The sequence below is a fragment of the Aythya marila genome (assembly GCF_965140915.1).
Source record: "Aythya marila genome assembly, chromosome: 20".
NCBI lineage: Eukaryota > Metazoa > Chordata > Aves > Anseriformes > Anatidae > Aythya > Aythya marila.
Window position 1 is genome coordinate 5,931,868 of NC_139061.1, and position 12,087 is coordinate 5,943,954.

The 12,087-nt window shown below is 53.1% G+C and overlaps 1 protein-coding gene across 2 annotated transcripts in view; it reads left to right on the forward strand.

The window, feature by feature from the left end:
* Positions 1 to 7,816: 7,816 nt before the first annotated feature.
* TPST1 (tyrosylprotein sulfotransferase 1) overlaps positions 7,817 to 12,087 on the forward strand; it is a 34,518-nt gene continuing 30,247 nt past the window's right edge. The window contains exon 1 of one of the 2 annotated variants that reach the window (XM_082776655.1): positions 7,817 to 8,079. The gene's annotated coding sequence lies outside the window, so the exon portion shown is untranslated. The remainder of the gene's footprint in view (positions 8,080 to 12,087) is intronic. The other variant, XM_082776656.1, reaches the window with a different exon arrangement.

Below are 12,087 nucleotides of genomic sequence, written 5' to 3' on the forward strand. Positions count from 1 at the left end.
CATTTTAACAGATCTCTGAATGTGGATGAATTGTGGAATCTTGGGAATTGCTGATTTATTTTTTTATCATAAAGGCTTTTTGCCAGCATCCATGTCATCTTCTGTTGTGTGTGGTTTGTACAAGACACAAGAACCTATCCACTTGCTATCTGGTTAACCTTTTTATCAAAAGAAATTCCAGGCGGGGATACAAACATTAAATTTATGCATGGTTCAGTCTCAGTTAAAATACAGAAACATAAATTTTCCCGAAAATGCAACATTTAGTAACATTTAAAGGTATCTGGGATTTCAACATCTGCATTGCGTTAAGAAATCTTTTTAAAAATCTATGGTCTGTGATCTCTGACCGCCTAAGTACAGGTGAGGAACTATTCTGGCTCTGGGAACGCTTTTCACATCGGGCTGTTTACTTTCAGATGCGTTCTTCGGAATCCCAAGACTCAGAAATGGTTTATGGAAAGCAAATGTCGTCTTGTTTATGTGATTCCATTTTTCCACTGTCCTATATATTACCTAAAAGATCTGCCTGGCTTCCAAGGCTGCTTTTTGCTTTCTGAACTAATCAGTTACCTAGCACAGTGCACTCTGCTAGTTCTTTTGGAGATGAGGCGGTGCAGAAATTGTTGCCCCGTGACATGTCAAGCATACAAGAAAACACAAAGGCATATTGGGCACTTAAAAGCTCGGGTTGTAGTTTTGAGAAGAAAAGTATAGAGTACTCTGCACTTTCTGAATATTTATGAAGTGCATATGATTTATTTTTTTTAGCCTTTTCATTTCTCGCACGCTCCTCATTTTTATTCCGTATTGTGCATTTTGAGTCTTGGCAGATTGACGGTTCTGGTTATGGCAGCGCTCGTGCTCTGTGTGCTTCTCGGGAGAAGGCTGTCAGAATTCATCTACTGTTTTGATCCTTCAAAATATATGGGGCTTCAAGCTGTTTGGGATGTGTCTTGGGTTCTCTTTTTGTAAACCCAAGCCTAAGGAGGCCAGCCGCCGTGATGGTGGTGTGACAGTCATCGTTGGAGATGTTTCATTAGCAAGAAGCTTTGTTTTATAGGAGAAGGAGCTGCCCCTCCTTCGTGGCTGTGCTGTGCTGCTGGGGAAGGACCATATACATTCAAAGTTGAGACTTCTATGGGGAGTTTTGCTGAAGATACAGGAAATCCCTGCAATGAGTTGAGCAGTTTTGGGGGTGATCACACTGTGAAGAGGTGGCGGGGCTGTGTACAAGGCTGTTGGCCCCCAGAGGAACGTGGAATTTGCCTGACAAGCTCTCCTTTTCTTGCAGGGGGAAATACATGTTTTGTTTGTTTGTTTCTGTGGTGCATTTACTGAACTATTTGTAGTCTCCATTACAGAAAGCAAACCAAGAACTCCAAAAGTTTAGCTGTGGCCAGGTTTTATTCTGAAGCACGTCTTCAGACAACAGTGATGAAGTACCTAAAAATGGTACCGAAGCCAGTAAAATGGTATCCAAGCATCGGTGTAAAGGTTAAATAACATCTGTGGAGTGCCTTGAACTTAAAAAGTGTTTATACAAAAAGGTTCTGTCATTAGCACTTAAGTACTTAATTTTTACTTATTAAAATCTTGGTCGTAGTCAAGCTGTTGCTTTTGAGGTCAGCCAACCCGGGCTGAGTTACACGGGCGGAGAATCCTGCCCTGAAACTTTGAACCAGCCACACCGTGACGCTGCGTCGGGAGTGTTTGCAGCTGCTGTAAGCCAGCAGAGCCTTTGACATTTTAAAAATAATCAAAGTGGACATGGTTTTGGGACTGTCATGCCTTAGAAGAAATAAACTACAGGAGTTTAACTAGAACACAGCTGACTTTGGACAGACTGAAGTGAGTGTCTGCCCCGGGGCAAATTCCTGCTCGTCTTGGAGGCTGTGCAGGGAGCAGGACGAGCTGCAGGCTGCCCAATTTGTTCATCCCCTGCCTGACTTGTATGTCCCGTGTGAAATACGTGTTTGTCATGACCAAGAGCTGAATGGGGAAGGCCCAGCTGAGCCTGCTGTGAGCAGGGGGATTGGACTGGGTGAGCTCCATGTTTCTGTGATTTCGCCTCCCCGTCTCCTGCTGCATGCTCGGGTGTTTGCTCCCTCAGTGCAGGGACAAAAGCTGCTCTCGTAGGGGTTGATGCAGCCAGACTGGGGGCTTCCTTCTCCCTTGCCCCTCTTTCTGTCTGCGCCATGCCCCGTGCAGTGTGGCAGGTGGGTGCTCTGACCCCATGCAAGGATTTTATTCTGGGATGTTGACCAAAAAATAAAGAAGGGGAAAGCCTCACGGGGATCTCAGCAGGGCTTTGTGTTGTGCCATCTATTTTATTTGTTGCTTGAGCTCCTCTGGTATGGAGGGCGCACTGCAGGCTGCGGGTGTAAGGTGCTGTTCGTGTCATGCTCATCACGTTTTCTCTTCTTGCTTAATGCTACTCCTTGGGCCAGATTCATCTGTGGTATCGCTCTTCTGCCTTAAATCTGGCCCCAAATAGAAACTGTTCACACTGGCCATGCTCTGCCCCTCTGAGTTAAGCCACAGGTGAATTAAACCAACCCAATTTGGGATTATTCTGCATTTTGGCTCTGTATTGCGTTTTCTATGACTGAACTTTTTCATGCCTCTGCCACCCTGGGGTAGCAGCTCTTTGTCGTGGCAGCACTACAAGCAGCACATCTTGCATCCCCAAAAACGCTTCACTTTGCAGGCATAAAACCTGCCCCCCTGCGTTTGGACACACGCTTTTATTAAAGCATCAGCCTCAGCCGAGAGCTGCAGTTGTTTGAGTGACTTCTGAAGCCCTGCGGCATGCCAGCCTGCCTCAGACCCACTTTTACAACCTTTTAGGGTTTTCCAGGATTTCTTTTTTCTTCCCCAAGAGCCAAGTGCTAGATCTTAACAGCTGAAGCTCAAGGAGCGCTGGGAGGCCGTTCTGAGCTGCAGCTTCTCTCCTCTGAAGCAGGATGATGGATGGCACGCGAGGTTTGTCTGAAGGACTCGCGGATCCTCAGGGGGTAGTGCTGTTACAGCGTTTGAGCAGATGTGCTGGTAAGTGACTGCTCACCTCCATCCTAGCAGGGATTTGGCAGGGATGGAGGGAATCAGGGAATTGTGTGCACCTCAGCTTGGCTGAAATGGGGCTCTCGGGGCTTTTCATGCTTTGCTTTCCATGCACTGAGCATAACCAGTGGTTTCCAAGCCATTCTGCAGAGCTCAGTAGCAGCTCACAGAGCAAGGGAGATGGCAGATTGTTTCAAAGGATGTATTGCAGAAGGAGCATGGAGAAGACCTTCTGTGCCTGAAAACTTGTCTGGTTTTTTTCAGTCGTACCAGTTGGTCTAAATAACAGCGTCTCTCCTCCTCAGCTCTGCCTCACTGCTAAGAACATTCATGGTTGTGAAATGTTCCTGGTAAATGAAAAGGGTTCATGGAAATGCCTCTGCTGACTCCTGTCCAGCTTGGACAGGCGATGCTCACAAGTTCACCACCTGTTGGGCAGCAGCAGCAGCCTCTTCGTGTTCTGACCCACGAAACCAAAAGCCCTAGGTTTACATCTGAGCAGCAAACTTGTCAGGATGACATGGTGATGGGGCAGGGGATACAACTCAACCCCTGCTGATCCAGGAGGTCAGTCCTTCATCCTTGGGGCTAGAGATTTATTTCCTCGGCTGCATTGGGGTGGAAGATGCGGAGGAGGGAGCCAGCGCGGCAGGACAGGCAGTGCCCAAGGTCCTGTGGGGTTTTTGTGCATCCTGACAGGTAAGCGAGCCTTTTACAACAATTATGTGGTCTCCCTGCTCAAAGCGGAGGCTGTCACCTTCCCTCCATCATCCCAGCGTGACCGTGTACTTGCAGATCTGCCGATCTTACAGAGTCGAGTTAGGAATTTTGCAGGGAGAGGAGTGCCAGACTTCACGGCCTCGTGTCCCTGGGAATTACCCTACCATAAAGGCATGTCCTGCACAGGCTGCAAATCCCTCGTAACAGCGATAACGGGGAGTTGAACTGTGCGATGAAATGATTTCCTAATGAGAACATCTGTGCTCTTGGTTTGGGCACGAGATCAAGCCTGAGGACGGGGCTGAGCCGTGAAGCCAAGCGCCAGCGTGGCAGGGCTGGTGGCCGCCATCCTCAGCAGGGGACGGTCGCGCTTTGCCCTGACATGAAAGGCAGCAGGAAAGCTGAGTTACACGGGTTCCTCTCGTGTTTAAAAGGCAGTCGTGGGTCAGATCCTGAGCTGGCGTGCACGGGCGTTGCTCTCCCGACCTCGGTACAGATGCTGGAGCATCCAGCGCGAATCAACCCAAACATGGGGAGGGCAGGAGCCAGTTTGGGTCCCCAAGAGGTGATGTTGGGGACATTTGGGAAGGGGAACTTGGGGTGTAGGGTCAGGGATCAGCCAGAGCTACTGTGGGTCTGGTTGTCCAGTCTTTTTTTCAGGACTCCAGGGAGAGGAAGGGGAATGGGAACCACGGCTGTATGCGTGTAGATCCTCCCGGCGCTCGCTCCCACTCGTCCTTCCTGGCCCTCATGTGTTGGACCTGCCCCGAGCAGCATGGATGGAGGACCCAAAATGCTGAGAGAGGAATGAAAGGTGAGTCCCAAAATCAGTATCCTATCCCCAGCCTCCCCGGTGAGAGCAGTGCCCTGGTCTGTGCACCGTGCTCCTGCCCTGAGGCCCCTTGTTCTTGGGATGCTGAGATGGGGAAGGGCATTTGGGGTGAAGGCACGCAGGGAACTGGTTGTCTTTGGGATGTTAAAACTCTTTAAAATATTTCATCAGCAGCTTGGATGCATCCAGTCCCCTGCACACACTCACAGAGGGGCCCAGGGAATTCGCTGAAGAGGCCAACAGCACCCTTTAAAACACGAGCCATGTTTTGTGACCTTCCCAGCGGGAGGAACATTGTTTCAGCCCCCACTCGAAGTGGCTGAAATTGAGGCGTAGCCTGGGACACGTCCAGCATCCTAGAGGGAGGCGATGGCAGCGGTGTTTAGGTTGGAACCGCTGCCGATGCTGATGGAGAAAATATTTTCTGTTCCCACAGAAAGCAATCCTGCTGCAAAGTTTGTACTGAGCGCGGAGAAATGCTTACGCTGAAAAATTGGAGCTTTGGCCAAAGTGCAGCTTAAATGCAGAGAGCACTTAGGGAACGTTTGTTAAACCCCGAGAACCTTTGCATGCCACGAACAAGAGTCTCCCAGTGCGTGTTGCTTAAATTAATTTCCTTGCGCATTAATGAGCTTTATTTTATTAACTCGTGTTTATTAAAACACCCGTCAAAGGTAGCTGAGATGCTGCTGAAGTTGAAAAATAATTAAAATAAAGCCGGCCTGAGAACCAGCCAAAGAGGGCGAGAGAGCATCTGAAAAGAGAAGGGAGAGCCAGAAATTCCTGGGGAAGGACTTGATGCAAACAGCAAAGCCGGGCAGGGAGGGCATGGGGACACACGAGCAGGGGAAGAGCGAGCATCCCGATGGCAGCGTGGGCTGCAAAGCAATTTAATTCTCCCCCAGCCCCTCCTGCATCGCTGGCTGCAGCAGCGAGGGGGCCGTGCCCCTTTTCTGCTCCCCGCTCCTGGCTTTGCTCAGAGCCCAGGGTGCTGTGGATGTTTTTTTGTCTCCCAGCCCCAATCCTAGCAGCTTCCATGTGCTTGCCGTGCTGATGGGGAGTAAAATCCGTGGTTGTGTGTCCTCGCACGGACAGCTTCACCGCCCAGCCTGCTGCGTGCCATTAGCCCAATCCCCCTCCTGCTCCGGACCCTGCAGAGCTGCTAAAGAAAAGCTGGCAGCGATCACCCCAGCCCTTCTCCTCTGTGGGGCCAGGCAGAATTTCATTGTTCGTTTAAAAAAAACAACAACAACAACAAAAAAAAAACAACCCCAAACCAGCTACTGGCTGCAGGGCTCGTGGAGCCTCCACCCCAAAACCTCCCCGCTGCCGGTCTCTGGGGACAGGGTGGCACGCGGGTCCCCAGCCAGAGCTGATGGCATTTCCCCCCCCCAGCTCCTTGGCATTTTCCTCTTTGGAGACAGGATTAAAATACAAATTGGGTGCTGCTCCTTAAGCTGCAGCTGGTTCGCTGTTTCCTTGCTGGGTTTTGTCCCGCAGTGCTCCCATCCAAGTACAGGCAAGGCTTTGCTGTGCCCAGCCGCAGGTTTCCGTGCTGAGGGGGTCAGGTTTGGGAAGCAGCAGCCACCCTGCGATGGGTTCAACTGGGGGTGCCAGGCTGGGGCTCAAATCCTTTCTGTTCTGGACCAGATGCTGTCAAGAAAACAGATCTGAGAATCGATCAGAGCTGTTAAATTAATCCAGCTGTGGCTCGAGCATCTCCCCTGGCAGGGACCGGCAGGGCTCCCCGCTCCGCTTCGGGTTCCTGCTGTGCTGTTACCTGACGGGTACCCGGTGAGCCCTGCAGCATCGCAGGTAGCCAGAAAACTTTGGGGTTAAGGGGAAATTCACCACGGTGCCCCAGCCCCGGACCCTGTCCCACTGCTTCATCCCATAGGGACGGTGACCGGTGCCACCGTGGGGCTCACGGTGCCGGCACCCCCAGCCCCTCCTGGCCCCACCAGCTGCAGCAGGAAGCCTCAAGCTGCTGCGTGGCGTTTTAACACACGGTGGTGGTTGTTGTTTTTTCTTTCATTCCAGTCAAAAAAGGTTATTTTTTCCCCTTTCGTATTGTTCGCTGATTTCCTTAGAAATCTCAGCGGACGCACGGCGATTGAAGCGCTCCCGGCACGGAGCAGGCGGAGGTGAAGGAGGGAGAAGGAAGCACAGAAACCTGAGGGGATTTCAACCGCTTCCTCCCATCAGGTCTGCTCCTTTTTTCCCCACAAACTGCTGATGCTGCAGAGCGAATGGGCTTCCCCGGGGGAGCCTGGGGCAGAAGAGGGACCGGAGGCTGGGGCTGGAGGCTCCTGCTTTGGGCCAACTCAAACACCCGGCTCTTGCCTGTCCCACGTCCTGGCTCCGCGTGGGGCTCGGCGGAAAGCGGCCGGGCCCCTGCCCACGCGCTGTGAACCCGGGGAGGTTTCAGCAGGCGGGGAAGGTGGGTTGGATCTGAAGATCAAGGGCTGGAAACGGCCCCAAGATGCTCCTAAAGGCTGGTGGAGGGGTCCCTGCCCCGCTCCTGGGGTGGCCAAATGCTGCGTGAAAGCAGCAGCGTAGCGTGCAGGTTGTCCTTGGTCTCCCTGTTCCTCAGTTTCCCCTCCTGCTCCAGGGAATTGGTGAAGAAGAGCTCTGGGGAGGTAAAGGAGTGAGCTCGCTGCTCTGGAAAGGCAGGGACAGAGCTGGGAAGTGGGAAAATCCCCGTCTGTCCCCTTCAGCCCTAGTGCCAAGTGTTGGTCTGGTGAAACGCAGTTTGGACAAACCTCCCTTGCGCAGGATCGATGCCCCCCTTTTGGAAGAGCCAAAAGTGGCTCAAAAGGCAAATCCAGCCCCAAACCGCCCAGCTCACGTTGCTTCTTCCTGCTCGGGCTCTGCTTTTAGGGCTTTTCCCAGCCTCTGCCTGCAGTGCTGGGAGCTGGAGCCTTCCCTCTGAGCCTGGCTGGGCTGGATGCACCCTGCCAGGGGCTGGGGCTCGAAGGAAAAGGAGAAATATTGGGAGTGGGGGGCAATAGGAGGGGGTGCTGGGGGCAGGAGGGGGCGGGGACCCTGTAAACTGCATTTTTTTTTGCTGGGGCCTCAGCAGAGCCCAATAGTTAATCATTAAAACATGCTTCCATGTAACTAATCTCTGCAGGACAATGAACTGAGAAATTATTTAACGCTGGTTAAATGGGTCAGAGCAGTCGCTATAATAAGGGTGCCTGGAGCCAGCAGGAGCTACCCGGCTCCTATAAAAGCGGGTGGAGAAGAAAAAGCTGGTGGGAGCGTAGCACCCGAGGACCGGCGCGAGGACTCTGCACACCTTCAGCCCTGTCCCCTGCCCGAGCTGCCCGCGGCCGGGCTGCAGCTCTGAGCAGGAATTCATTGAACGGCGGCAGCGTGGGGGACGGGGGCTGCCCGGAGCTGCTGCTGATGGGAGCCCAAATCGCCCGTTTAAGTCGAAAAAGGTGAAATTCGGCAGCGTGGTGAGTTGGGATGGATGATTCGGGGTGAGGGGTAGCACCCGGCTGCTGGTGGTGCTGGGGTTTTGCTGCAGCGTCGCGAGGGGATGTAGAGGGGGAGATGAATGGGAATGGGGGTTCGTGGGCTTCGCTCGGCCCGTGAGCAGGGTGGGGATGCCGTGCGCCTGCCAGCCCTGTCCCCTGCCCCGTGGCTCTCCAGGAGGTGCTGAGCGCCCTTGTTTGTGGTCATCACTCGCCCTGGTGGCGATGTGTGCAGCTGCCCTTGCTGCCGGACCCTGGTGGGGAGCAGCTCCCGGCGCCTCCAGGCACGCTACGTGGAGGCAGCTTTCCGTGGCCCTTCGCTGTGCTTGCAAACGAGAAAATCAGCACGAGGATTTTCCGAGGTAACCCTCACCGTGACAGAGAGCCGCTCCCTGATCCAGAAAGCACAGAGCACAGCCCCTTTCCTGGTCGGGTCTCTTGGCCACAGCCATTTACGCCGCTCGTCTCGTGGTTTATGGCTCCGAGCTGACGTTGTGCTAAGCTGGCTGGAGCTTAGGTAAGAAATCAAACACAGACACTGGCAGGCTGCCTCCTGCACTCATCGGGGTCACTCGCAGCCACGTTTTCGTAGCTGCTGGAGGAGAAGTCAGGGCTGCCCTGCTTGTGTCCGGCCACCCCGCGTCGGTGCTGCGCTGATAAAGGCGCCTGTGGGAAGATTTGGGAAATTGAGACTGTGAGGCAGCTCTGGCAGCAAAGAGGCTGCATCCCTGCTGCTGGTGGCCTTGGTGATCTCATGCTGCACCCCCTGCATGAGTTTATTTCCCTGTCTGTTTGTCTCCTGACCCCACGGAGGAGTGGGGAGAGCAGCTGGGTGGGTGCACGGCAGCACGGACCCGGGCAGAAAATGCTCCTGGAGGTGGGCAAGTGGGAACGAGAGCGGGGCTGGGGAGAGTCTTGCCGTGGGCAGCATGGGCTGAGCCTGCCCCCGGGTCTGCTGGCTCTGAGGGGACTTCACTTGGCAGGTCACATTTACATTTATTTATTTATATTTTGATATATATGCACAGTTACGTTTTATTTATATTAATGCATTTATGCATGTGTATGTTCTTTACATTCTATTTGTGTTCAAATTAAAATGCATTTTTATATGCCTAAGTGCATATATATGAAATGCACAGAAATGCCTAAAAATATCCTCTATATTATATACACATATATTGATATAAATGTATATATAATATTTTCAAATATATGTTTAAATCTATCCATATAATACCTACTTTATACATGCATACAAGCACTTAGACCTGTACATATGCACGTATACACATTTCTATATGTACTCTACACATACCCACACCCCTGCTCCTGTCCCTCCCCACTGCCCCAGCCCAGGCTCTGCACCACCTCGTGCCCAGCTGCAGCACATTAGGGGGAAAAGAATAAAAAAAAAAAAGAAAATTTGAAACCAGCAAATGCTTCCTGTTCCTGCCAGCTGAGCCAGAGGCTGCCCGTAGTGCCACAAGCAGAACAGGTGGAGCAGAGTGGGGATTTGTGCCCAAAATAACCCAAAAGGAAAGCCCTGAGCTATGGGCAGAGGCTCCTTGCTGGCTGCACGGGTGCAGAAGGTTTGGGATTTCATTTTGCAGCAGTGCCTTGGCAGGGGATTTCTGCCCTTTCTGCTCCGTTTGGGTCAGAGGAGGACTTGTTTTTGCTAGGAAAACAAGAAATAGGAAAACAAGAAATATTTCTACAGAATGTCATGCTGAAGAACACGCAGAAGTCAGTAGTAGAGAAGACTGAGAATCGAGCAGGTTTCTGTGGGTCTCCTTTGGATGGCATGACCCAGCTGTGAGGTCTCCTTTTCCACCTGCCCCCCTGAGCAGGAGGCACGGAGGTGGCACAGGCTGAGCCCAAGAGGCTCAGAGGCAGGGTTTTTTCCCAAAATAAAGGTTTTGTTTCTGTTTGTGCCCCAGGTTCTTCCCCGAGAGCTGCAGATGCATCTTTCGGTGCATTTTGTCCTCTCTGCTGCTTTTTTAACCTAACGTGGGTTTTCTAGCTGCGGGGGGATGCGTTCTGGGGGTTGGAGCCGGGCATGGGGAGAGACGAGGTCTGGATTTTGTGGTGTGCCCACCGTCACCGTGCCCAGCTTCCCGTGGGATTATTTCTGGGGGAGGACAGGTCTCAGGTGCATCCCCTCCTGAGGATGTTGCCTCTGCTCACTGTGCCCTGCCAGGAGCCTTTCAGGCAGCTCGGAGCACGGCGTGCCGCTTTCTCCTTTTAAAAGGGAAGAATAAATGATTGATGGAAACCAAACAGCGAGAGGGGCCGTGTTTGCCGTTCGCTCTCCCCGACCTTGGCCCGAGGGCTCTGCTCCTTCCCCAGCACGCCCAGCTCAGGACCTGGAGACACCGAGGTGAAAATGCAAAATGGGTCCAAATCCAGGGCTTTCCGGCAACCTGAGGGGCTCTGTGCTTCGGCCCCTGCAAACGGGGAAGAAATCACTGCCGGGATGGGACCCAGCACATACAGCTGGACCCCAAAGCAGCATTTTGTGTTTTTTTTGATTTCTGTATTTTTTCAGGGTGCCAACACATTCTCGCCATGGGACAGGTTTGCTTTCAAAACCACTACGCTCACAGGATGCGTCACTGCCCCCTTGCAGCCAGAGCTCAGGGGTTGGAAACTTTTAATGTGACACAAGCACACCGCTGGTTCTGTGGCAGAGGGATTTTGTGTCTTCTTCATTAAGTTAAAATAATTTTTATTATTTTTTAAGATGCTGGAGGTCAGGAGCCTCCTTTTCACCTCCTTGCCCCAGACACAGCTGAGACACTTCTTGTACTCCTGGCATTACAAATGAGCTGGCGGATATTTAGCTCATTGTGTTGCTGCCACGCATGGCACGGGCTCTGCTTTCCAGACCCAGGGCTTAATCCTGCAACCTGCTGGGCATTTCCAGCCATTTAAACTTCTGGGGCATTCCCTGTTCCCCCCAGAAATGGCTCCTGCCCCTTCGCAGGAGGGATCCCGAATTCCTGCTGTGATTTTCCAGGTGGATGCCACGAGGAGCGGGCACCCACACAGAGCTCCCCGAGCATCCCTGGGCAGCGAGAGCATCGCTCGTGCCCATCAGCGGGGCTCTGCCTGCCCCAGGCAATGAGTTTCTGCCTAGCTGGTCCCAACGTGGGATTTTTTAATTTATTTTTTAAGAGAAAATCCAGCGGAGGGGAAGGAGTCAGGCCCTGGCTTGTGCTCGGATGTTCCTGTGCAGGAGGGGAGCGCTCAGCCCGTGCACGTCCGTCGTGCCACATCGGCAGCTGTCCGCCGGCCAGGAACACGCGAAGGTGCCTGTAAATGTGCGAGGGGAGCGCTCGCTCCTGCCTTGAGTGGAAAAACAGCTCCTGCTGTATTCCTTGGACGGACGGAGCTGCCTACCCGCTGGAAAACCCCGAGGATGCTGCACCTCCAGAGCTCGCACAGCTGGGGAAAAAATCTCCCTGTGAAATGAATACGGCTGAGGGAGGCGAGGCGGGGATATTCCTGGCACCGATGCGTTTCTGCAGGCGCGGGGGATGATCAATTCTCCGCCGTCACGTTCAGGAGGCGACAGGCACCGGGTCAGACCCAGACAGGGCCGGGAACCATCAGGCACAGAGCTGCTTCGGGTCGGACCAGGAACAGTCCCAATAGTCCAGGCAGGGGGAAGGAGAAAAGTCTGTGCTTGGCTGCTGTATCCCCAGCCCCAACCCGGCTGGGATGCTGCTTGTAGGGGAAAATCCCTTCTCTCTCCCTGCACAGCCAGCCCCAAGCCCGGCCCTGTGCTCGCTGCCGAGGCACTGGAGGAAGAGGAGCAGCGATATTCCAAATTCCCCTGTGCCAGCCAGGCTGTGCTGAAGCCAGTGGGCATGGCTCTGGGGGAAGGCAGGAGCTGTGCAGAGCGAGAGGGAAATTCTTGGCATTCTTACAGCTGGGGAGGTGGAATTCAGGTGAAACACCACCCCCAAGGTGGACAGCAAGACTTTG